The 26,793-nt window shown below is 53.5% G+C and overlaps 1 long non-coding RNA gene and 1 other non-coding gene across 2 annotated transcripts; both read right to left on the bottom strand.

Annotated features, from left to right (window-relative positions):
* Nucleotides 1-391: 391 nt before the first annotated feature.
* Nucleotides 392-8,562, bottom strand: LOC123652249. The gene is made up of 4 exons (XR_006741482.1): nucleotides 8,463-8,562; nucleotides 6,753-6,758; nucleotides 2,740-2,744; nucleotides 392-401 (listed from the first exon to the last, which is right to left on the bottom strand). It is a non-coding gene; the product is annotated as an uncharacterized LOC123652249 (long non-coding RNA).
* On the bottom strand, nucleotides 8,471-8,574 carry LOC118717900. The gene has a single exon (XR_004987647.1). It is a non-coding gene; the product is annotated as a U6 spliceosomal RNA (small nuclear RNA).
* Between the last annotated feature and the right edge of the window lie 18,219 nt (nucleotides 8,575-26,793).

Raw genomic sequence — 26,793 nt, forward strand, 5'->3', positions numbered from 1 at the left:
CCGGGCACTGTCTAGGTCTTTATGTTCCACCAGCAGGTCTGTTGTCCTGCCCTTGGTTCTTATGCCTACAGCCTCCTCTCTTTAAACTCTACTTATTCTGCCTGGCCGGTGTGGCTCAGTGGTTGAGCGTCGCCTATGAACCAGGAAGTCACAGTTTGATTCCCAGTCAGGCCACATGCCTGGGTTGCAGGATCAAATCCCACTAAGGGGTGTACAGGAGGCAGCCGATGCATGATTCTCTCTCATCATTTGTGTTTCTATCTCTCCCTCTTCCTTCCTCTCTGAAATCAATAGAAAAATACTTTAAAACTCTACTTATTCTTCCTGGCCCCTGTCATTCATTCTATGTGGGTGACAGCCCCAGTAAGGGGTGTGCAAGAGGCAGCCGATCCAGTGGCCATCTATCCCTAAAGTAACTCTCCAGTCTACATTTCTAGCTTTGAATTTTTGTCTGATCTTTAGATACTGTTTTAAGTGCCTCACAGACACCTAAGCTCTTTCACCACCTGCTACCCAGCATTGGAGCTGCAGTTCTCTCCCTCCCAGCTCAGCTGGCCTCTCTGTGTAACAATGCCTTTCTGCGGTGGCTGCTGCTGCTGGAGGCTGCCGCCCATGTGGAAAGACAGCAGGTCTGTCCGTGGCGTTGATTAGAATTGGCGTTCAGAAGTCTTGGGCTCCAACCTCAGCGACGTGCTCTGAGGCCACGTGGCTTCCACGTTCATCTGTAAAGAAGTTGCCTGTTGGGCAGTGCCGCGGGCCCTGCCAGAGGATAGATATGCCAGTGCAAACTGGCACCACCCCGATTGGCCTGCGGGGGGGGGGGAGAGGGGAGCGGGGGTCTGTGGGTGGTGCCCTGGGAACAGGGGGGCCATCGCCCTGCTCGCTGGCTTTGTCCTCCCTGGTATGCACTGGCTAGCTAAAGGCAATGAGCTCCAAACAAAGGGAGGTTACAGATAAAACGTACTGCTGAGGAATGTCTAGTCACTGACCCAGTCTCCCTGCACATTGGGAAAGGACAAGCCTTCCTTGATTGTAGCCTTAGAACCCGGGGTCTCTGGAGTAGATTCTGAGCGCCAAGGACTTTCTCAAACCATCTGTTTCCAGGGACAGCAAAGCACGCGGAGGGCAACGCGCTGGCCCCTGAGTGATTGCTTTATGCGCAGCCGTGGCCGTGAGGAGGGGCGGTGAAGGCGGCAGTAACAGTAATCCCCCACCTGGCCATTGTGGACGGCACTGCACGCTTCAAAGCTCCGGCGTCATGGGAGGAGGGCGGCCCTGCGGGAAAGGCTCTCACTTAGCTTCCTCCGAACCTGTAATTACTCACGTGCTCATGCACCTGGGGGAAAGCAGAGGGAACCGTGCAGGCAATGCTTCCTTACTGCCTTTTTTCTAGTCCCTTTTTTGTAGTTTCCTTAATTTGGGCTTTATGAGCTACGTTTGACACGCTTTTATCAATATTATCTTCTTGGGAATGCAAAGTCTCACTTATAGTTATCCCAGAGGTAGGTCATAAAGGACATAGGTGTTTGTAAATCTGATCAGCTTCTTGAAAACTCAGTTATTCAAACAAAACAAGACAAAACAAAGGATTCTACAGTCAGGGTAGTAAATGCCTAAGCTAGTATTGTGGAGTCATTGGTTAATAGGCGATACACAAGTTACTGGTGCATTTAAGAATCTGGTAAGCAAAAACTTTAGTTACAATATTTTTCTTTTCTTCACAATTCTAAGCATCCTTCCTGGTCAGGGAGTGGCTCTTATATTCATGTTCTCACTCTTTCCCTTTAATAACACCCAGAACTCCTGGCCTTCACTCTGCAGTGGTGAAGACTGCCCTGGGCTTCTGGAGGGAAGAGGAGGGAGAAGGACTTTTCTCTCACCCGGTCAGGGCAGGTTCCCAGCACAGCAGAAGCTTTGGCCAATCTGACTGGTTTCCACAGGCTGAGGAGGAAGACAGAGCAGCAAAACTCAGGGACCTAACACGTCCAGAGAGGAGCTAACCAGGGTCCTCAGGCCACTGGGTTACATCGGAAATCCTGGAAAAGTCCCCTAAGAAATACCAGTTTATTATCCCTGTTACAGGATGAACTGTGTCCCCTAAAGATATGTTACAACGCTAACCCCGGTACCTGTGAAGATGGGCTTATCTGGAAATGGGTTCTTCCGGATGTAATTCAATGAAGATGCGCTCACACCATATTAGGGTGGGCCCTAACTCCATGTGACTGCCGTCCTCACAGGAAGAGGAGAGGACACAATCTCAGAAAGGAAAGGCCACCTGAAGGTGGAGCAGAGATTGGGTGATGTGTCTGCAGGTGAAGGAAAACCCAGGGTTTCTGGTTAGCTGTCAGAAGCCAGGGGAGAGACATAGATGATTTCTACTGCAGAAGTCCAGTAGCAACAACTCTGAAGACACCTGGATTTGGGATTTCAGGCATAAAGAATTGTGAAAAAATAAATGTCCATTGTTTGAAGCCACCCAGTTGGTGGTACTTTCGCTGGTAACCATAGAAACTGTAAACAATATATCAAATGCCTCCTGGCAACTGAGGAGTCCAGCGTGAATGGAACAGCATCACTGCCCTTCACACTAGTGAGAAACAGGCATGTGTATTGAGGGGCAGTGGGTCCGGCAGGAGACGGTGGCCCCTAACCCTAACACTAACCCTAACCCTGCCAAACCTAACCCTAACTCTAACCCTAACCGTAACCCTAACCAACCCTAACCCTAACTCTAACTCTAACTCTAACCATAGCCAACCCTAACCCTAATTCTAACCCTAACCTTAGCCAACCCTAACCCTAATTCTAACCCTAACCCTAACCAACCCTAACCCTAATCCTAACCCTAACCCTAGTCAACCCTAACCCTAACCCTCTAGAATTAGACTTGACTTCCAATTCTGAGCTGGTTTCTTATTTTGGAGCTTCAGTTTCCTCATCTTTACAGTGCGGGATACAAACATCTTTCTCATGGGATTTCTGGTGGAAGAGTTAATATATTGATAGATTTGTGTGAACTTGGCCAATACCTGGCCTGCTGAATGTCCTCAGCTAATGCTTGTTACTCAAGGACTAGGACTGGACATGCTTTCTTGCCTCAGTCAGGTCATCCATTTAGAGCGAGTCTCTGCTCTTTCAATTTCATCTTGGTAATTTTTGTCCTTGCATTGAGTTTATTTAAGGAACCGTTTGGTTGAGTGAAACCTCACAGCATTTAGGTTTTGGCTCAATGCATTGGAACAATCAAAAAGGTATTTATAGCTAAAAACGTTTGTGCACCCAAACCACATTATTTTCATCTCCTGATGCTTGAGCAGCTCTGGTTTGGGCTGGATCTTTCAGCCTTCCTGTGGTGTGGAGGGGAGCGCATTTTCCAACACTCCACTCAACTCTCTAAATATCTTGGCCCCACCCCAGCTGGTTGGGGCAAACTGTGGTCTTTCTCAGGTGATGCTCATGGCAGCCCCCGGTGATAACGATGTGGGCAGATGCTGTGTATGGAACCCTGCTGGCCATTCTTGAAGGATACTGGGCAACGGTATTTTCATAGTGGATGGTTTGTGTCTCTCTGGATTCACTTCAAGTGTCTTAATAGACACCTTCTGTGGAAAAAACACACACACATATTTGGGTCTTGGCAAGGCCTAAACACAGAAAAATGTCTTCTGTTTCTTCCACACACCTGTGTAGGAAGGAGCCAGGATTTATGGAGTTTGTCCAGCCAAGACCATGACCTTGGTGTGCATTCCAGCCATATCTCCGAAGCAGCTGAAAGTGCACACACAAACATCAGGGCTTCCTAATGGAGCACTGAAGTTAGACCAGACTGTGGAGAAGGAAATACTTGGGGGAAATAGGAGCTGAGTTTTTATTCTTTTGTTGCCAGAAAGCCAAATCCCAAGCTGGAATTTTGTGGTTCTGGCGATTTTTGTGCCTCCCAGTCATTTGACACAGATGGTTCTCATTTAAGGATAAGACACTTCATCCACCAGCGGGAACAAGGCCCAGGGAATGAGCCCGAGCTGCCCATTCTCATGCCAAAGTATATTTTTCAGCTGGAGAAAATGAGAATGAGAAGATGGTTCGAAAGCCACCAATTAGCATGCAGCAATTGAACGATAAAAATACTCGGCCACTCTGAAACCCGAACCTCCCTTTAGATCATGTCACCTTGGCAACACTCACCAAGGCCCCTGGACTGCAAGGCCAGCCATGAATCTGCCGGAGACCTACCGCCCATTGTGCTAATGGCAATAACATTTCAATAGTTCCTGACAGTTTGGCTTCTCCTTTGCCATGTGAGAGAACGGACTCTGTTGAGTGAGTTGCCATTTGTCAAGGAATTGAGCTAAAGGGGGAAATACCAAAGAGAAAGGTGGTGCCAGCTCTTTCCTTCCCTCCTGAATGGGTGAAACCTTTCCTGCTCAAGTCTTTCTTTATCAACACCTCCCAACCCCAACCCTTCCACCTTACCACCTCCTCTCCCCTCTACATCTCTCCTCTCCTCTGTACCCACTAAGTATAAGGGATTCCCAGGGCACACCGTCTTTCGTCTCCCAACCAACTCAGCGAGAACATCCGCGTCTGTTAGAACCCCCTCCTCTGAGAGGCCGGGGCCATCTCTTTCTGGGGTTTTACCCAGCATCGCGCGTGCTCTGTGAGCACATTTCTCCTCACCTGTCCCCATCCAGCTCACTGCCCTCCTTTGAGAAGCACTTCCCGTCTCTCCCAGGTCATGAGCCATCCCTCCCCGGCAGCTTGATATGTTTCATCTCAGTTATTTATTCATGAAGTCTGGGCTGTGTGTATTCTCAGTGCCTAGAGGTATCTGGGACAGAGAAGGGGGTCAATAATTTAGGTTCCTACGGTCTTGTAGGTTGGCTGTCTGGTGCGAGGCATCTCTGTGACACACTCCACATATCCACATGTCACCCGACCTAGTGTCTATACTCCTGGAGAAAAATGGTGTCTGTTATGTTCATAGAATGAGTAGCAGTTTTCATTGTCTGTTCATGAATGTGTTGACTTTTAGCCCTATAGCTTGTAAGAGAGGCAGGGAGGGCATGCATTCAACCTGTGATGATGAGTGTTAGCCCATTGTGTAGATGAGAAAACGGAGACTCTAAGAGCTTTCCTGATTTCCTCCTGGTTATAAAGCTAGTAAGTGCCAGAGCTGGGTCTTATTTCCAGGCCTTCTGAACTCAGCTCAAAAAACTTCTAATTGCTGTTATTGTTGGTATTGTTGTGTGAAAAGCGTAACAATAATTTTGTGGGCTTTATAAAACAATAAACACAGCTCGCCATGATAACAACCATAACGAAGCTCTCAAACCTGCCAAACTGCATGCTATCTACGTTTACTGGCGTGTCACGTGTTGAAATGCCACTAGGGTGTGAGCAGTGCCCAAACCCCAAGCACACGGGACTGGCTGCCATGGGCAAACATCGTCACAGCTCATCAAGTTCCAAGATCTGCAAACATAAAACATTGACCAAGACTCGGCTCCACGGATGAGTGAGCCAAGCTCCTGGGTGTGGCCGGGTTACTCCCGCCATAAAAAACCCAAACCAGACCTTGGCAGGCCTTCAGGGCGCACATCTGGGAAGCAAGGTATGAATCATCATGGTTTTGTCCTTGTTTGCAAGGAGCCCTGCTGGACTGCCGGCCCTTGCGATGGTATTTCCAGGCTCCCCGCAGGTAAGGCTGGGGGGAAGCTATAACTATAATGTTTTTAAGTCAAGTTTTCCATTCAGGCCTCTGGCCGAGTGTACACGATTGTCTCAATACTTGGGGGTGAAGTCTGCGGGATCCCGAGGCTGCCCAGGTATCTGGGGCAAAGGAGATCTTGGGACCTGGTGTACCCTTTAGGATGAGGCTCAGGGAGGGTCATCCCATGTCCAAGTGAGCCATTAAATCAGGAACAACATGTTAGTACTGGAAGAAACTCATGAGGGGCACACTGTCCTGGTCCTTGCTCATGCCTGGGTACCCGGCTCTCCTCTCTCTCTCTCTCTCTCTCTCTCTCTCTCTCTCTCTCTCTCTCTCTCTCTCTCTCTCCCCCTGAGCCATGGGGCTCCTCCCACACAAGCCACATGGCTGGCCTACTGGCCTTGGCCCTGAGGAGTGGTCTGAGCAGAACCCCAGACTCAGTTTATCCTTGTCACGCCCGGAAGCCATCACCTTGCCTGAGCCCTCTCGGCAGAGGAGCAGGGTGAAGCACCACTCGGGGCCGGACAGCCTAGGGTCTGAGCGCTGGGCCAGCTCTGGACAAAGTGGGGTTTGAGGAAGGCTCGGCAGACCTTCAGCTCCGTTTCTGTAAAGTCTCCAAGGCGCATAGGGAATTGCTCTCTGCCCTGAGCTGCCATCCCTGAGCCATATCCCCCACCTCCCCTGGGCCTCAGGTTCTGTATCAACACAACGAGGATGATGGTACTCAACCCAGGGCCCAGGAGGGAGCGTTCACAGTAGCAGAGGCACCGTGGGGTGGACTGAGAGCTTGTGTGGAGGTTCTTGCAGGGGAGCACAGCTACTCGTATACCCTTGACCGAAGCCCGGCCATCTCCTCTGGGGGGAAGGTCGTCCTCTTCGACCAAGCGCGCAGCTTTGGGAGGGACGCACATGGATCAGTGAGGGAGGAGGGGGACACCCGCCTAGCCAGCCAGATCAGCCCAATCAATGGGGTGACAGATGTCGCAGCCAGATCGCCCTCACACCCTAGTGGGGGTTGATTGAGATGGCAGACAGGAACTCTTCTCTAGTTCTTGTCTCATAGCAGGGACTCAGTTGCTACAGTCATTTTTATTCCCATTATCAGGGAGGGTCCCTTTGGGAGTGCCAGAGCGGGTGGTTGGCTTGGTCATGACGGAGATAGCGGAGCCGCCAGGGTTGCCAGGGAGAAGGCGCCGGACCAGGGGATGCTGCGCAGGAGAAACCGATGAAGCTCACCTGCACGGCTGCTCGGACCAGAGGCACAGGGTTCTCGGCCTTGTGGGGAGCACCACGCCAGGCCCAGGTCTGGGAAGGGGACGGCGCTCTGGGAGCAGAGCCGTGGGGCTGGAGGCTCAAACCCGGGGTGCAGGCCCGGAGAGCCGGGCTCACAAATGTCTAAGGCAGCTTTGGAGGAGCGCGCACTGTTTGGGGTGGCCCCAGGGAAAAACACGGCTCAGGCTCCATCCGGAGGCTCCAGCCCGGGGTGTGGGCAAAGGTAGTCCTCATCCTGAATGGCGGACCCACAGGCCTCCCGACATGCTTCCGGTTAATCCTTCGCTGTGTGTTTGTCTCGTTACGGAGAGCGAGTGCGCAGTATGATCCCCCCCCCCCCCCCCCCCCCCCCCCAGGAGGGCCGCCTGCAGAGGGGCAGGTCTGAGACCGGGAAAGGCGTCTGGATGGAAAGGCCCGGCTCCATGGTGTCCCTGACCTTGTACTCGGGTCCCGGCTTCCTCACCTGCTTAACGCGGAGGCCGCCGAGTCAGCAGGTCCCCAGGGGCACTATCCGAGGTGGAGAAAGTGACGTTGCGTGCTGTGCCACCCAATGCCAGCTGTTGTGCATTTTAAAATTACTTCCCCTCCGGAGAAATAAATAATGCATGTTTTTACCCCCCACCCGCTGCCTTTCCCTTTAAAGTTCTGGGGAGGTCCTGCCAGCTGCGTCTCTCTGATCTCAATGATTATAAGATATCGTGAGAAGCTAAAAGGCCTGTAATTTCCTGCAGTCAGGATTCTCTAGGCTGCCCCTTGCCCTGTGAGCTGGGCACTGAGGTTGTCTTCCAGAAATGGCTTTGGTTTTCTGCAGGTGCCACTTCCGTGTGAGCCCAGGCCGGGCCCTACCTGTCCTTCCTGCTCAGAGGCTCAGGGGAAGAGAGCTCACGCATGGGTGGGTACTGGGCCACCTGGCATCTCGCTGGCATTGGCTGAGCTGACCGGAAGCTGGCAGGGAGAGGGAGGGGCACAGGGCGCAGGAACAAGGCCCCCCAGGATGGGGAGACTCAGCCTGAGCCTCAGCCCTTGGCCTCAGGAGTTCCTCTCCCATCCCTTCGTGAATCTCTGGTTTGTGCCCACAGTTCCCTCACCGCCACTCTCCCCAGGCACATTCTGATGGGGCACTGATGCCACCCAAGTGTTAGCCAGTCTGTCTTGCATATACAGGGTGGCCAGGGCAGGGGCGGAGGCTTTGAGATTGGGGTGACCATTTAAAAAGAAGGTGCATTCGTCTGCTAGGGCTGCCGAACAACACACCACGGACTGGGTGTTTTAAACAGCAGACATGCACTTCCCCGGCGTGCTGGAGGCTGGAGGTCACGGTCACAGGGTCAGCAGGGCTGCTTTCTCCTGAGGCCTCTCTCCTTGTCTTCACGTGGTGTTGTGTGTGGGTGTGTATGTGCCCTCATCTCCTCTTCTCCTAAGGGGCCCAGTCAGATGGATTAGTGCCACCCCAATGGCCTGGTTTTCACGCAGTTACCTCTTTAGAAAAATATAGAACGCTTCGCGAATTTGAGTGTCATCCTTGGGCAGGGCCCATGCTAATCTTCTTTGTATCGTTCCAGTTTTTAGAAAAATATGGAACGGCAGTTGCCTCTTTAAAGACCCCATCTCTGAATACACTCACATTCTGAGGTCAGGGGGGGGGGGGGGGGGTTTAGAGCTTCCATGTGACTTGGGAGGACACAGTGCAGCCCGTAAGAGGAAGCAAAGTTATGAATACAACGAGGTTCAGGGCGTAAGAAGGGACCCGTCCCAGTGAGGGGTCCTGCAATTTCAGTTTCGTTGACTTCGTGGTAAATCTGTTTCTGAGTTTGCTCCCACCCTGTCATTACCCATGTACAGCCGGCCCGGCTCTGAGGGAGCAGCACCCGGTGAGTCACAGGGGGAGGGAGGCGAGCATGCTGGTGAGGAAGGAATGAGTAGACAGACCTATAACGGCCTAAAGGGCATGATGACAAGTGATTGAGAAGACAGATTGACTTCTGGATCAAATAAACCCATCAAAAACAACACAGCATGACAGGAGCACCTCAATACCCACGAACTTGACATTGGAGTGTCCACCGGGGGATGAGTTTCTTTCATGATGTTCTCTACCACCTCTTTCTCTATTGGAACTACAGTCAGAGCTGGACAGAGGACACACATGCAGCTTCAACAAGGGAGCACATCTACTCACACCCTACCCACCCCCTGGGATGGGCATTAGCCTTCCTTTCCACCTGAGGAAGCCGGGGCAGCAGGTGGAAGGGCCTTGTCCACGCCCTCATCGAGCGGCAGCTGGAGAACGTGTCTGCTATTTTACTACATCAAAGCCATTCCTATGTGTGCCAGGGGCAACGTTTTTAAAAAAACAAATGTTCACATGAATGGGATTCTTGTGACAAGGCAACAGACACTGAAGCTTTGGGCCTGGGAGACAGGCCATGACCTGGACCTGCTCAAGAAGACGGCACAGGTGGTTGCTGGGGGGAACGGGGCTGGAATCGATCAGAGATTGGACCGGCCAGCCTGAATCTATGGAAATACTTGTTCACTCTCAAAACTTACCGGGCCCAACATCAGAGAGGCTAGGACAGTGTGGCCTAGTCAGATAATTCCAATGTTTTAGCAGTTTGGGTGGGTCTGGCCAGGGAAACCAAGCGGGAGAGAACGAAGGCATTCAGAGGGAGGCCAAACTGGGGAGCTAGGGTATGATTTGCTTCCTGCCAGCTTGATTCATGCTAACTGTACTTTGCAGTAATTACTCTAATTAGTGGTTTTGGGCATGATGAAAGAAAATAATTACAAGTATTTATAGCTGGTCAGTGGGTTACAGATTGGACAGCCGAGGGAAGTAGACAATGAAGCTTAGTTTAGCTGCATTTGCTCTGCGTTACAATTGAGATTCACTGCCCTCTTCCTTGCGTTGGCTTGGCAATAGCCTGGCATTTAATGTGAACTCAGGAGCCGCATGAGAACAGCTTGAAGGCAGGGCCTCTGGGGTTATTGCTCTTTGTGTCGCAGGATCCAGGACAGGAGCCACCCAATAGGAGCTCTAGGAAGGTGGGCTGGTGGAGAGGACGAGGAAGTCACGTGGAGATCCACCATATTGCATCCGGAAACAATGAGCCCCTTGTTCTGTATGTGCAGCTCACCGCCCCGGCTGCACAGACAAATGAGAACAAAACGAAACACAGAGGGAAACAGTATTGTGCTTTGGGGGTGAAGGTAGCCTGGTCTTTTCTCCTTCGTGAGTCCTCAGTACAGGACTTCCAGGTGATGTACTGACGTAGACCCACTTCCTGGACATGCCCCGCCCCTTCCCCTCGGTTTCCACTCTCAGTCATTTGTGTGACCACACTTCCTTCCTGTAAGAAGGGATGAATGGATGTATGTCCAGCCCCGGGCAGGAGCACAGTAGAAGCTCAGTCAACATCTGGTGTCAGTCCCCAGCATTCCCGCCCACCTCTGTTCCCTCCTGTCCACGCTCCTGACAGTCCCCCTCATTCTCCGCTCCTTCGTTCGTAGCCCACGCCGGCTCGGACCCAGGTTTCAGCTCTTTCTTAGTTTTTTTTAATGTCTAAACCTGCAGCAACAGCTCTTGCTCGAGGCACCCGTGGGAGGGCAGGGATCACACCGCCTGCTTAGCGTTACTCTCTTTCTCATTCACCGAAGTCTTAGAGGAGGATTGAAATTGGCTAGGTCCAATTAGTCCTGATTTGGCCTCTAGCTGCATGGCCCTGAATCACCTACTCTGCCTCTTGAGCCGCGGTGTTCCTGTCTGCAGAAAGAGGGGTAATTACGCCCCCTTGTAGGGTTGCTGTGGTTAGAATAGCTTTTTTTTTAAGTGCCTGGTACAAATTTTAGCACACCTGAGAGGCTCCACAAACAGCAGGTGATGAGGATTATGACGATAACAATGATGATAATATGAAATAGTAGCAACAATTAATGTCTATTGACTACCATTATGGGCCAGACACATTTAAATAAAATTTTTCATCTAACATGTCTGAATTTGGATGAATTCAACTCTAAAAAATTTTGGACCTTGCTCAATGATCTTATAAGAAAAAACAAGTTATATTTGAGTACTTACTATGGTATTTTACAAATGTACGGTCAATCATTAAAGCCAGAAAACCAGTGAGAAGGAATAAAGTACCCAAACCCCCTAGCTAGCGAGGAGCACAGAGCCAGACTAAATCCGGGTGGTTTTGATCTCCAAGTTCACGCTCTTTCATTTTCTTCCACGAGAGAGCGGAAAAGGACAGGAGAGGCGACCAGAGGCTGTCCCTGAAGCACAGGGTCACCGGATGACTCGCAGGGTCTGAGGTGCCACCAGCCCTCTGTGCCCCCGGGGTGCGAGGACAGTCTTGGCAGGCAGAACTCCCGCAGGTGGAAAGCTGGGGGTGGCAGGGGCCAGTGCCTTGGAGGAGCTCAGTCCTCGTCAGCACCCCGAACTTAGCCAGGCTGTGGAGTGAGCTGCTCAGAAGAGCGGGGTGCACTGGGGAGTGTCCGGGGGCGTGGTGTGGTCTGTGGTTTGAGTGAAGAGACAAGTGCCAATGCTCCATCTCTCGGAAAATGAGAGGAGCTGTGTCAGGGCTAAGCCACGGCAGTGTCTTCGGGCCCAAGCTCATGTGGTGGGAGGGTCAAGCAATTCACACGGTGAGATCACGCCCATCTTGCCTCTAGTTCCGTGTTAGGCTGGGCACCGCCGGCACTTCTGCTCTTGAGTTTGCACCTCCTTTAACTAAGAGAGGGGGACCGCCCAGGCAGGCAGCCATACGTCTGCCATCTTCCACGGCCTGTGATCGCTTGTCCCTTTTCCAAGAGAGAAATCGTAAGACATAAATATTTATGTCAAACGGTAAGTATTTGTCAACGGCTGTCAGCCCACTGCCTCTCCTGAGACGTCCCCTAGCGCAGACCCGTGAGTAGCCGCCGGGCTCCCCACGCCAGGCGGGGCCTGGGCTGCTGGGCGAGGCCCGGCAGATGGCTCTCCGGTCAGGTGTGACGGAAATGGGTCTTCTCCCCGGCCTGGCAGACTCTCCCGCCGGCACGAATGCATCCCGCGCTGCACACAGAGGCCATGCATATTGCATGAGCCACCAAATGTAGAGACAGATCCTCACAAAACACAGGCCCCCAAATAAAGCTGAAACATTTCAAAACAACAGCAGTTGCAATGCCACCAATTTACTTACTTCATTCTTCAAACCCCCAGCAAGGGCATGGAATTAAAGAAGGAAATTCCCACGGTCTCCAGGCAGAACCGGAACAGCCCAGCAGCCTGGAGCCGGTCGGGATGGGTCCCCTTCAGCTGGGAAAGCAGTGGACACAGCCCCGGGGCAGCTGAGCCAGAGCGAGGTCTCATCCTGACCTGGAAGTCAGGACAGCCGTGGCTCAGAGCCGGCGAGCTGATCTCCGCGCTGGTGACTGAGGTCGGGGTCCCCGGGGCTCCCCCTGGCACGGTCGCTCTCACTGTCGCCCTGTGGTGGCCGGGCAGGCGCCGTGCAGGGATCTCCAGCTGTTCCATCCCGGGTGCCCAGCCCGGTGCCCAAGGCCTTGGGCTCCACGAGTGCCGATTGGATGCCTTTCCCTGTCGCCGTCCACAGGCCACTTGCTCGGCTTCTCCTCCTCCTCTTACCGTAGAACTCAGACCAGCACGCCAGCGGCGGTGCCATCATGTGGGGGTAGCCGTGCGGAGGCTGTGATTCATGAGAGAAGCGACCTCTCACAGCCCCGTGGCATCTTCACCAGAACGGGTGCCATGGGCGGCTGCTGACCAGGGGCCTCTGGTACCCCGTCCCTCTCCTCATGGGCACACCCCGTCTTTCCTTTCGGGAAATGGGCCCTCAGGCTTCCCTCTCCCCTCCGGGGCGGGACCTGCAGCCGGGATGGCGGTGGGTGGTGGGAATGGACGGTGAGGAGTGACCTGAGATCAGGTGGGAACCTCATCAGGACGTGGTGGCTGTTGGGAAGTGAGGGCTGAGGACCGGGCAGGGTCCGGGATGACTCCCAGGTCTCTGGCCTGGGCGGCTGTTGGGGGCGGGGGTGCCCCTGGTCATTGTAAGGTCCCAGCTGAGAGGTTTGTGACGCAGAAGCAAGACACGGAATCCGGCCATTAAAAGGGGGAAAGGTTTTAATCTGCACTCTCGGGTGAACCGCTGGCCCGAGGGTGGGCCAGGGAAGTTCACGCCAAAAAGCTGTTTAGGGAGGGGAGGGTGGAGGGCATGAGAGGTGCGGAATTCTTGCCTCAGGCCAGGGGTCTAGGAAGGTGCAGGAAGGCGCCAGCTAGCCAGCTATCTTTGCATCGGCTCTGGGCTTCCCCCCTGCCTTGACCTAACAGTCATGGAGCCCGCGGAGGTGGTGGGGAGCAGTGGCTGCTGGGATGCGGAGGCGCCGAGGACTGTTGGGGTGGCAGCCAGACCCTGAGCCGTTTCAGGGCCCATGCACATCTCCCTGGTGCCTGTGCCCGCTGCTCTCTCACTGCTGCACCGCCTCTGGGAATCTCTCCCCGCCCCCAGGGAGCACCCCACTTCTCTGCGGGCTCCCTGCCTCCCTCCCAGCCCCGGGTGGAGATTCTGGAACAGCTCATTCGCTGGTTTGTTTCCCCTCCTCCCCACCCCCCCAGACTCTTTGCTCCTGGAGGGTAATACCGAGGGTGAGACAGGGTGGTTTGTCCCTGAATCCCAGCGGGACGGGGTGCTCTGATACAGAGTGAGGTGCGGGGGCAGTGCCTGCCAACACGGTGCCTGCACGTCCTTCCTATGCGACTCCCTTTCCTGGGATGAGGCCCACGTGGAGGTGGTTCCTGACACGGGCGGGTTTGCACGGAGGCATTCCCACATCTGACCTGAGTGAGGCCTGGCAGCCCAGTCTGCAGCCTGTGGCTACACGCAGACCTGAGCAGAGCCCCCTGGCGACTGTTCTAGAAGGTTCTGGAGCTGCAGCTTGATGGTCACAGGGCTGCGGCCAGTGACTGGGAACCCGCAGGAACACGTGTCCCCACCTTGGCCCCCCGGCCTGCGGTGTCTGCCAAGGCCCATTGCAGGCAGCACTGCTCGGGCAGGCGTCTCTGTGGCCTGGGCAGAGGGCGCCGGGTGGTCTATGTCTGGAGGGTTTCCCGTGGCCAGCTGATTCACATTCATTATCCGGGATTGCAATCGTCATGTCAGGCAAGTGCCGGGTTCTAAGAAAATCAGGCGTGCCAAAACCGGTGTGGCTCAGTGGATAGAGCGTTGTTCTGCGGACTGAAAGATCCCAGGTTCGATTCCGGTCAAGGGCATGTACGTTGGTTGTGGACATATCCCCAGTAGGGGGTGTGCCAGAGGCAGCTGATCGATGTTTCTCTCTCATCGATGTTTCTAGCTCTCTATCCCTCTCTCTTCCTTGTAAAAAAATAAAAAATATATATTAAAAAAAAAAGATAAACCAGGCAGCGTCACTTGCTTTAGGTCACAGTCACACAGGAAGTGGCAGGGCCAGCCTGGCTGTTCTCACACCCTCAGCCTGTGACCCGCTCCGGCGGCTCCTCCCAGCTCACCTCCGTGGCAGCCGGGCCCCTTTGTGGTAACAAAGCTGCTAGAATGCTTGTCACCCCCTCCGCCCGGGATCTTGGTTTTGACTTGGATCATATCACCACTCATTCCCTAAAATGTACCCTGGTTTCTTCTAACTTTCGTCTCTCTGTGTTTCCGGTCTGCTCACCCCCGGGGTTGCTTTGTGAATTCCAGAAGCGTTAGACGGACACCAGTAAACAAACAGCAACTGTTGGTGCCGGTGTGGGACTTGGAAATAGACACTGAGTGCTGGGTACACCTCTCCGCCTCCAACTTATAGCCAGGCAGAAGCACCTTGTCCCTTCGGATGCCTCCTGCCATCAGAATCCAAGCCAAAGAAGGTGGGAGTAAAAGGCAAGAAAACCACTCATTTCACATCTCTGGCCTCAGTTTCTGCTTCGCGGTCCGGTCCTGTGTTGGCAGCCCCCTCCTAGCGATGGCTCCCTGAAGGCTGTTCCCTCCGAGAACGGTGAGAGCCAGACCTGAACTGCCGGACGTGACTTTTGCTGCTGTTGTTGCTGCTGCAATTGGTTGTTGCTGTTGCTGCTGCTGTAGCGTGGTTCCCACGCCCATTGCTGCTGACAGCCACCCCGGGGTGCAGACGGAAGCACAGCTCCCTTTGTGCGCGCTCCCGTCCCCCTCCCCCATCTCTCCCCTTCTCTCTCCCCGCAGATGCGCTGGTGCAGATGTGCACTCTTTGCAAACAAGCGGAAGATGATTCCCAGAGTCAGTCTAATGAGCAGTGAATGTGGGCTGATTGCGGTCTTTGCAGAGGACCCAGTTTCTCTTCCCCACATTGTGCCAGAGGCGCAGCCCGGGGTTCCTCCCCAGCTCCGAGCCGTCGCTAATCACTGTGTCTGGGTAAATATTTAACGATGGCCACGTTCGTGCTTATGAATCAATGGGCGGTCGTAATTGCTGTTGGGCCATCTGACAGACGCAAACATAAACAGGCCCCAGCGTCACCGAGGGCCTCTCCGAGGGACTTAGGGAGGCCTGTGATGGGGGCACCGATGGCAACCGGAGCTCCGAGGGCGGGTTGTGATGGAAGAATTCGGGCTCGGATACATTCGGTTGCGTATTTTTCTTAATTTGTAGCATTTTCTTTGGGATTTCGTTGGTTGGTTTGTTTGCTAATCCTCACCTGAGGATATTTCCCCACTGATTTCTTTTTTAGAGGGAGTGGGGGCAAGGAGGAAAGACACAGAGAGAAACATCAGTGCAAGAGGAACACTTCGATGGGCTGCCTCCTGCAGGTGCCCAGACCGGGGCCAGGAATTGAACTTACAACCGAGGTATGTGCCCTTGGCCAGAATCGAACCCATGGCTCTTAGTCCAAGGCCAGCGCTCTAACCACTGAGCAACCAGCTAGGTTGTTTTATTGCGGTAAGAACACTTGGCTTGAGACCTACCCTTGGAGCAAATGTGTGCATCCACATGCTGGGCCTCTGGAACATACTCATCTCGCATAGCTGAAAGGTTATACCTACTGAACAGCAACTCCCTGTTCCCCCTCATCCCCCCAATTCCACCCCAGGGATTTTGTTCTTTTTAAAAAAATATATTTTATTGATTTTTTTACAGAGAAGAAGAGAGAGGGATAGAGAGTTAGAAATATCGATGAGAAAGATCATTGATCAGCTGCCCCTTGCACACCCCCTTCTGGGGACGCGCCTGCAACCAAGGTACATACCCCTGACTGGAATCGAACCCGGGACCTTTCAGTCCACAGGCCGAGGCTCTATCCACTGTGCCAAACCAGTTTTGGCAGGGATTTTGTTCTGGGATCTCCTCTAGATCTTCCTGACCTGCCAATTCTCCGAGAGGCGCTCAGCTATTTGCTCACAACTTCACAGTCACTCACAGAACAGACACTTCCTTGCGGGCTGTGTGACATGGTTCAATGTGCAGAGTCATGGCCAGGGCCCTGGCTTTGGCTCCTGGCCGTCCTGGCTGTGAGTTGTTTGACTTCGGACAAGTGGTCGAGTTTCAGTTTCTCTGAGTTTCAATTTCTCATCTGCAAAAAGGGGAATGGCGTGACCTGCAGGGCTGTTAGGAGGACTAAATGACACAACACTTGCAGAGTGCGCGACAGTGTCTGGCAGAGAGTAGGTGCTCAGCAAACAGCATTTCTTTCCCTTCCCTTCCCTTCCCCTCCCTGGAGGCCTCTTCTGGCCCAGGTGTGACTGAGGCCGCAGAGCATCCTGGGAGGTGTCTCCGGCTTGCTGCAGTCTGGGAAAGCCGTCACTGGTGGGAATGCGGGAGGTGGGAGCCATGACTGTGCTTCTGACATTTGCCCCGTGTTTTCTAACACCCGGCTCTACGCTTATTCCTTCAGCCTAGAATGCCTGTGCTTCCCGATCCTCTACTAATCCGTGCCTCCTTCATGCCGTCCTTGTATGACTTCCCCATCAGCGTTACACAGGAGGCTGTGCTTCTGTGAACTCCATGCGTGCCTCTCAAAGCATCATGTGTGTCCTTGTCTCCTCCCTTCGCCTTCAGAGTCCTGGGCTGTGGTCTGCACTGAAGGGAGGGGGGCGGTGCAGGGAGAGCAGAGCCCCGTCTGCACGCTCACTGTCTGCCGGACGTCTAGGCAGCCGGCTGAGGAGCTGGGGGTGTGGGGGGGCAAGCGCGTAGTCGCTGGGAAAACGTGGATTTGGTTGGGAGCCCTGGGTTTTGGTTCCACCTTTTCAGCTTATTGTGTGGCGTCCGTTAAGTCCCATGGACGTCCTTAGACTGTTTCCTCATGTGTGAACTGGTTATAATAATCCTATTGGTCCTCATGTGTTATGAATAGCCTCCAATCCCATTCAGCAGGGCTGCAATGTAAATAAAACCATGAGACGGCTCCTACTCTGCCTTCATCACCGGCCTGCTGGACGGCCTGGGCGGTCAGGGCTGTGGAAGTATCAGAGAAACGATAAAGCGGTAGACAGGCTAGTGAGGGTCATTAGAAGCTCATTAAGTACAATATTTCCTCAGTCAATGTGGAGGGGGTCAGGTGCCTTCCCCCTTCCTCTCTCAGCAGCCTGGGGGGAGGGGAGAGGCTGGGAACACGCTGGGGCCGGGGAGAAGGACCCTCTGGGAGGAGGCAGTGGAGGGAGGTGGTCGTGTCTGACGTATGTGCTGAAGAGATGTGGGCTGCCCAGCCGCGGTGGCTCAGTGGTTGAGCGTCGACCTGTGAACAAGGAGGTCATAGTTTGATTCCCGGTCAGGGCACATGCTCCGTTATGGGCTCGATCCCCCACAGGGGGATCTGATCAATCATTCTCTCTCATCACGGATGTTGCTCTCTCTCCCTCTCCCTTCCTTTCTGAAATGAATAAAAATATACTAAAGAAGAGAAAAGAAATATGGCCTGGAGTGGCTGGTTGATAAACAGCACAGGGACTGAGAAAGCATCTCAGGCCACAGGAGCGTGGTGAGAGCACAGGAAGCCGAGGAGGCCTGGACGCAGGCGCTCCCCTCTCCTCCCCCCCCCCCCCCCCCAGGCCCTTCCCCTGTGTGACTGTTCTCTTGAGTGATCGCCCCACAGGCTCCTGGCATAACGGGAGCTCTCAGCGCTTCCGGAGTCCTTCCACCAGAGAGGAACCGGGTGGTGAGCCCCGCAGACGCGGGTCCTGCAGGGAAGCTCACTCGTGGGCCCAATGTCTGCTCACATTGCTGACTCCTCACCAGAGGTCCCGAGAGGCCCGGGGACCCGCGGGCACCTGCCATGCCGGCTGGTCTCGGCAGCCAGGCCGCAGGGGGACACCAGGCCCCAGGCCAGTGGCGCTGACCACGGCCAGCTCTCAGGAGGGACCGTGGGGACAGCAGGGTCTGGGTTCCCGCTTTCTCACAGGAAGGTTCGATGCATCGCCTTGGGCCCCCGGGGCCTTGTGAGCCAGTGACTCAGCTTCCTCTGTGAGCCACACGCCTCGCTGAGGGACCAGGACCCCCACCAGGCAGGCTCCCGACCCTGTGTGCTCGTGAGTGGCTTCCTGATCTGGGAACCCGCTCGCTGGTCAGGCCTCTGCTAACCCGCAGGCTCGCTGAGAAACGAAGGGGCCTTCACATCTTGCAGATATTGTATCTACACAGCTGGCCATGCCTTCGCTTAGTCATCCTGCAAAACTAGGGACACAAATATGCAACGTGGAGAAAGTAGGGTCCTGGCTTGTTTAGTCACTATAACCAAGACGTCCCATCATTTCTTTTCTTCTGGTTTTAGACGGATACCATTTCTAGTCTCGGCAACAGACTTTGGGTCCAGGATTCCCCTCTATGTTTTCACTCTCCACTGGACCTTCTGACTGTCATTGTCCCTTGCTCCCGCCCACCTGCAAGGGGTCACAGAGACACTCCTCAAGGCGAGGAAGTGCCTCTGGAGAGTGGTTTTAGACTCAGAAACAATGAGTCAATGTCTGGGCAAGGTTGAGCCCACTGGTGTCGCTATCTTAGATGTGAGGTCCTTGCAGTCAGCAGCTGTGTTGTAGTCATTGCCATGGACCCAGGGTTAGGCTCACACTAGATTCTCAACAAATGGTTCTTGAATGAGAAAGAGTCATGCACTCATTCATTTAACAAAAATAAAGAGTGGACAAAACAAAGGCTTTATCCTGATGTAGATGACAGTAACTGCGTTAAAAGGCTAAGGCAGGCAGGTTGTTTAAGCAGAAGCACCTGGGAGGTGGGCATGACTCACCATGGGAGGGAGACGGGGTCAGGAGACAAGGAGGTCAGGTGGAGGGGAGCAGGTGGGATGCACAGCGGCTCCAGGCGAACTGTTCAGGGGATGGCTGTGAAGGGATCCAGTAAGTCCCCCTGGCTGCTGACCATGAGACAGGAGAGATGGACAGCAGCCATTCACAGCCAAAGGCGAAGGAAGTAGGGGAGTTGCTGCCATGGGGAGGCTGGCAAAGTGGAGGCAGGTGGAGGAGGGGGTTCTGGGCAATGGAGACCAATCACACTGGACACCTGCAATCCCACCTTCACATCTGGGAAAAGGGTGGGGGTGCTTAATATCTGGGGAGTCTCAGGGGTCGCTGGGGCCCTCCCTGCTACAGAGGACTTGCCTGCCACGCAGCCCCCATGGCCTGGGCGTGAGGAGGCAACACTTCCGGGAGGAGCGGTTGCCCTTGTGGTTCAGTGACCTTTCCCAGGGCCTCCTTCTCTCTTGTTTCTTGGTGATGAGAATGTCAGTGGTTCAAAATGGTTGCGCTTTATTGTCCTTTCAGAACTGCATTGTGATGGGACGCTGGAGGCTGTTGGAGGTCCTTCCCCATGGTTTATGTAGCCATTCACTCTGCATTCACTTGGGCCAGTGTATTGTTTTATTGGGCTTCTGTGCTGGTTTTGAGCTGGACATTCTAAGGACCTCCCAGTTCAGTGGCAGAAAGTGAATCCTAAGGGTTGACGACACGCCGGGGTGAGGATGGAAGGAGAGGGAAGCAAAAATGGCGGAGGAGGAAGTGATTCATGCTGCTATGGGCTGTCACAGAAGATGTCCTGGGTGTTAAGGCACAAATAGGAGTTTTCTGGTTGAGGAGGGGGAAGTAGCGTTGTAGAGAGTGAAACTGGCATGGATAGGTGCACAAGGGCAGCCAATGCATGGACTGGGAACAATCATTAGCGTAGTGTCACCACAGCAGTGTTGCCAGATAAAATATAGGCGGCCCAATCAGAGGTGACTTTCAGACAGACGAGGGCATTTATTTTTTATTTTTATTTGTTTTTTAGCATGAGCAGGTCCCAATATTGCATGAGACACGCGTATCCTGAAAACATGATTTTTTTGTTTTAAGAATTAAATTTATCTGCACATCCTGTATTTGTATTTGCTCCATCTGGTGACCTGGACTAGCATGCAGAGCAGACCAGACCAGGCTTTGCAGGTCTGTGAAAGTCAGGTTTGAAACTTTCGGCTGCAATTTGGTGGCGTGGTCTTGGAAGTCTTTCAACACTGAGACGTGATAGAATCAGGATCAAATATCCCTGCCCCATGGGGGATGCCTTAGGAATGGGCACATGAGAAGGAAGGACATTAGTGGAAATCGAGAGGAAAGGTTATTATTATTTTTTTTAAATATATTTTATTGATTTTGTACAGAGAGGAAGGGAGAGGGATAGAGAGTTAGAAACATCGATGAGACAGAGTCATCGATCAGCTGCCTCTTGCACACCCCCTACTGGGGATATGCCCGCAACCAAGGTACATGCCCTTGACTGGAATCAAACCCGGGACCCTTCAGTCCCCAAGCCGACGCTCTATCCATTGAGCCAAACCGGTCCCAGCGGAAAGGTTATTTTTGAAGGATTCTCAGGCAGCAGGCTCCGGAGAGACGTTGGGGATGGGAGCCACAGGCTCGGAATGAATGAGTGTGTGTGCTGGCGCCGAGTATTTGTCCTTGAAAGCGTCTGACCTTCAGAACAACCACTCCCAGTGGGTTTTGGACAGGAGTGCTTTGGAGACTAGAAGCTTTGCCGTTAGCCACACGCCTCAGCTCTTCATTTCTGTAGAACACGTTCTCTGGCAGGACCCGGAGCCAGAGGATCACGGCTTGATGAGGCAGCCGGGTCCACGCAAGGCGCAGGTGGGAACGCTTAGTGCCTCCGGGCAGAAGGTCTGGAGAGGAGAATGCCTTCCATATTTCTTTGTAGACATTTAGTTTTCAAAAGCAAGTGTGTATTTGGAAAGGTAGGGACGCTGTTTATTTCTGGGATTAAACACACCCGAGGCTGGAGGAGTCTTGGAGCCTGTGGACTTGCTCAGCCACTGGGGGGGCCACAGCCCAGAGAGCTGTCACCTGCTCAGGGGCCAGAACTGGACGAGGGCGAGGCCGCAGGACTCCCCGTTGGAGGGCAGTGTGATTGCCCAGTTCTCGGCTTTTTCCAAATGCGTAGAGTTAGGAAACACGGTGCCATTCTTTTTCTCCACAGCCACCAAGTGGTGAAGAATTTCCCCCTGAGACTTTTCCATTGGACCGTGAATATTAACACACACTTTAAAAGGGATTTCACGACATTGTGCCACTGAAAAGCAGCCCCATCTTATTCCTATTGACAACCCTTTCAAAATACATGGGCACAGCCTGAGTTCCTGGAGGCTTTCAGAGTGTTTGGAACTCAGACAAAGGAACGTTGATGTAAACAGGAAGTCACAGTGACTCCTAGAATGCATTTGCAGTTGCATGCCTCTGGCCCAGGCAGGCTTTCCTTTCATAGACCAGCTTCTTGAGTCCAGCTGTGTCTGAGAAGAATGAGAGCAGAGAGTCCCAAATTTACAGTTCAAGGTTAAAATCCTAGGAATGCTGCCCGGGACCCCCGCCTGGCTCACCTTGACTCCATCAAGTCAGAGACTTTGGCTGCGGGGACAAAGTCACTGCTCACTCAGGGCGGAGGGTTTGTTCCCTGTACAGACGGAGGGAACCCCCTCTTCCCCTCAGCACTGACACCCTGGCGAGGAGTCCTGGGCTCTGAGTCATCATTTCAGCCCCTCCCAGGACAGAGTGGGTGGGCAGAAGTGGGGAGCAGAGATTCTTGAGAGAAGAGGATGAAAATGCTTCTTTCTATTTTCCTAACTCCTGCAGAAATAAAGGAACCGCCCGCCATTTGTGAAAATAGAAGTCAATGGAATGGAATTTACAAACGTCAGGTGAAGCGAATGTTTGGCTTATCTTGTTTCAATTAAGATGCCTCACCTTTCGAGTTGGAAGAGAAGAGGGACTCTGTTCTGGGCCCTGAGATTAAGGTTGGAAGAAATGGAAGGAAAGGGGAGGGAAGGTGATAGAAGGGGAGGGAGGAGTGGATGCAGGAGAATGAGCTCTGGTTTGGGGTCAGAGAGGCCTGGATTCACATCCTGGCCTGTGCTCACTCCCTGGGTGGGGCTGGTAACTTTCTTAGCCTCTCGGAGCCCTGCTTTCCTCACCGAGGAACGAATAAAGTTCTCCCCGCTGAGCGCGGTTTGCCTGGTGCAGAGGATGCGCACAGTGAACCTTTGTTGAGTAAGTGAAGGCTAACCTTTGCAAATATGACTTCCGAGTTGTCTGTGGATCGCTCCCCAATGGCCGATGTACCTCGGAGACTCTCTAGTTACCTAAGGCGGCGTCGACCCCTATGGCCTCTGGACCGAATTTTCCAAGCCATTGATGTCAACTTCTTGAGTTAAGCTGGCCCCTATCACAGCAGTTGGGGTGGCCCCCTCCCTCCCGCTCCCTTCTCTCATTCACTCGAAAATAGACGTCAAAATTCTATTATCTTCCGCACACTGGCTTAGAGATGGGGTGATGAGGCCTGGTAGACTTGGTCTGGGCCCCCGAGGTGCTCAGTCTTGTGGGAGAGGCGGAGGGAGAGGGCCCAGGGACGGCAGCTTTCCCAGGAGGGAGGGAGTTAGTATGCGGAGTCATGGTGATGGTGCCCGCGAGGGGGCAGCGGTGAGGGCTGACGACCAGGGCCTGAGAGCCTGCCGCACGCTCAGGGGACAGCAGAGTGGGATGTTCGCAGCATGGACGCTGAGGGGACTCAGGGGAGGTGACCCCTCAGGAAGTCAGTAGGGACCAGACAGCACAAACCACTGGTGTCCTTACCAGGTGTTTGGACTTCACCTTCCGGCCAGGGGGAGGCGAGCAGGGTGTGAAGTGGGCAGAAGGCCTGTGCTAGCCCCCACAGGGCATCAGTTTGAGGGGAGGTGGTGTCAGGGAGATGGGTCCAGAGCCGACTTTACCATCCAGCTGAGTGGTGCGGAGGGTCAGCACCTGAGACAGGCAGGTGGACGCCGGAGAGGGCTGGGAAGGCCTCATGGGAAGCAGCGGGCGGTGCAGGGGTGGGCGGGGCTGGCGCCCTCATGTTGGAAGGGGAACGCTGAGGCTGGGGGCGTCTTTCCTCCCGTCCTCCAGGCCGAGGCCTCTGTCTGAGTGGGAGGGATTGTCTTGCCCCAGAGTGACCCGAACCGGCTGACTTCACCACTGGGCACCGAGGCCTCAATGAGCATGCTCCGAGTGAGCGGATGCTGGCAGTGCCATCCCTGCCGGAAGCCCGAACGAGTGCTGGCAGCTATTTGAGTGGGTCCTGTTGCTCACCAGCCTCCCAGCTGTGTCCTTTGCAGCCTTTGTCCTCCCGTCCTTCCTCCCGTCGCCCCCTCCGTGGTCCTCAGCACGTCCTCCTGGGCTTCCGAGTCTGGCCCCGAGCTAGGAGGAGGTGGATGTGCGGACAGCTCTGGAGGCTCCCTCCCACTGTGTCTCTCCTCCCAGCAGACCTTGGTCTGTGTTCTGGTACTTTCCACGTGGGGTCCTGACAGGCCCCCTTCCCTCTGCTGGAGACAGAGGCCACCGGAATGCAAGTGGAGCCTGGAGCCCCTGGAAAAGGAGCCCCAGTCCAGTCCAGTCCTGCTTTGCAAGGAGGACGGCCCACAGTTTCCATCCCACCTGCCCCCGGACCAGCCAGCCTTCCAGGGCAGTCTCAGCCTTCAGCTGAAGGACTCCTTCCCAGTAATGCCCCTCTCACGGCCCCTCCCCGCAGGTGCCCCCAGGCGTTCTTTATTCACTCACTCCTCATTGAAGGAGCCTGTGCATGGACTGCCTTGGCTGATCTGGAGGAGCCAAAGGGACCAGGTTTGAGGGTGAGAGGGCCCTCCTGCTGGGGAGGGGGCTGAGGCCATAACCATGGAAGGAAGAGCATTGTCCGTTGCAGGAAGAGCCCCAAGGGGTGAGGACTAAGAAGACTGATCCGGAGAGAAATGAAGGCCTATCCCAGTGGTCCGCAAACCGCGGCTCACAGCCTCATGCAGCTCTTTGGCCCCTTGAGTGTGGCTCTTCCACAAAATACCTCGGCCTGGGCGAGTCTATTTAGAAGTGGCGTTAGAAGTTTAAGTTTAAAAAAATTCGGCTCTCCAAAGAAATGTCCATCGTTGTGCTGTTGATATTTGGCTCTGTGGACTAATAAGTTTACCGACCACTGGCCTATCCTATCCATCTGAAGGACCAGGTGTCTTATAGAGATTCCAGAAATTGCAGGATGGAGGGGTCGATGGCTTTGCGGCACACGGTTGGAGTGCGGAGAACTGCCTGCTTTTAAGGGGTCCCCAGGCACCCCGAGTGATTCAGGGGGCCCACCTAGCCGCAAGTCTCCGCTCTTCCTTCTGTTCCCCAGCCCATCCCCAACAATGAAGGCCGATGACCTCAGAGGAGCCCCAGGGACCCCGAACTCCCAGACCTGCACGGCTGGGGGCCGATGTCTGACCCCGTGGTTGGCACTGTTATTTTTCACAGCGAGCGAAACCTCTCAGCCAGACAAATGCAGAAGTGAAAGCAGGGCCTCGCTGGGAGCACAGCGGGCCCAGAACTCCAGCGGAACTGAAATCATTCTCATGGGGAAGCCGCTGACTCCCGGTGGCTGTCTTCTGGTGGGATGTGTTCGCCAGCGGCTCCTGAGAGACTGTCAGCTGTTGGCAGGCCGGGTTTCAGAGCGGGGACGCTTGTGAGCATGGTGTCCAGAGTTTGTGTTGATGAAGGATGGAGAAGTCCCCCTCCGCACCATCCTAACGACCAGGTGCCTCTCCCAGGTCCTGCATCTCCTGCATTTCCTGGTCAGACTTCCCCCTTGGCGGTGGCTGCTGGACGTTGAGTTGAGTTTGTGACCCAGGTCTTGTAAATGTGCCACACTTCATGACATACATCTAGTGGACAGTGACTGCTTCCAGTCTGGCCTCTATTTTCTTGCCTTGATTTACTTCCTTGCTTCTTTTTTAATCTGTTATATGGTGTTTTTCTTAAGACCATTGACAATTTTTTTGGTGTGTAATAAAGATAGGTGTAAAAAAATAGGAAAATAATTACTGGGATTGGTTGACACCTGACTGATTTCCAGTTTGACCTCCACTTCCAAAGAAGGTAGATCCCATGGAGATCACAATGAGAGCGTGGTTGATCCTAACAGCAGAGAGCGAACTGAATTGCAGACTTTTTGCTGAACTTTACGAATTGTATCTCACTGTACTCTCATCCAACCCTGCGTGGCAGATGCCATTGTTATCCCAAATTTCCAGGTACAGAGAGGTTAAGCAACTTTCCTCAAGTCCCACAGCTAGTGAGAGAGATTTGAATCTAGGAAGACTAGTCTCTTTTTTAAGAAACTTGCATTATCACCTTAATGCTGTTATAATGAAATCTCACAAAAAGCACAGAAACATAACACAGATTGACTCATTTATCTCAGATTTGTCCCTTGTGACCTTATGTAAATTCCTTCCCATCATTTGAAAATGGCGCTGTTAGCATCTATCTCCGGGGGATCTAAGGATGAAGTCGGATAATTTGGGTGGAATCTAGCATGTTAGACAGTGACCAGCCACTGGCACTAAGTTGGTAATGGATAAGAGAACCAGAGGGACACTGACTCTGGTTCCAACTCTAGTTCCTGTCAATAAAACATGGTCTGACCTTCTCACAAACTCAAGGAAGGTCAGATGTGAAAATGCTTTGTAAATGACACTGGCTGACAATGTCAAAGGTCATCTGTCAAATGCGGAAGTTGGACCTGCAGACCTCCAAAGTGCCTCCTTGGCAGGTGATGGGACAAGTACTTCCACTGATTTGAACCCCCCCCCCCCCCCCCCCACAGACCCACGTCCACACGCACGCACATATATATTTCATTTAACTAAAAAATAATAGCACTTATTATGTGCCAAATATTATTTAAATATATTACATATATTAATCCATTCAATCCTTACACTAACCTAATGAGAGGGTAGTATTACCTCCATTTTATAGAGGAGAAAACTGAGACAGAGAGGTTAAGCAACTTGCCTAAGGTAACACAGGAACTGGCAGATATCAGATTTGAACCTGAGAAGTCTGGCTCCGGAGTCTGTGCTCTAGTTCACAGACGTAACAATTTCTCCTTCACCAAGCAGGCACAGTACCCGGCTTTATAGTAAGGACAACAGTGCTGAGAGGCAAGGGTCACCCACACTTTACAGAGGAGGGTCTCAAGTGGAGTGAGAGCAGAGGCCAGGGCCAGCTGTGCCCAGTGGTGTGAGGACCAGGATGCCACAGCAGACTGCGGGGGCCAGGTGTGCTCTGTCTGTCACCAGATGTGACCCAGGATATGTTATTCCCAAAGTCAAAGCCAAAGACAAGCTCATAGAGTTCTAGAACGAACTGAATCATGGGATTCAGAGATGGGAGGGGCCCCTGGGGCCTCTTGTTGAGGATTTCCTTGAAATACCCTAGATCATTTGTGTCAAACACAAGGCCCGCGGGCCAAATCCGTCCCGCCAGG

This window comes from Pipistrellus kuhlii, unplaced genomic scaffold, assembly GCF_014108245.1.
Source record: "Pipistrellus kuhlii isolate mPipKuh1 unplaced genomic scaffold, mPipKuh1.p scaffold_m20_p_13, whole genome shotgun sequence".
NCBI lineage: Eukaryota > Metazoa > Chordata > Mammalia > Chiroptera > Vespertilionidae > Pipistrellus > Pipistrellus kuhlii.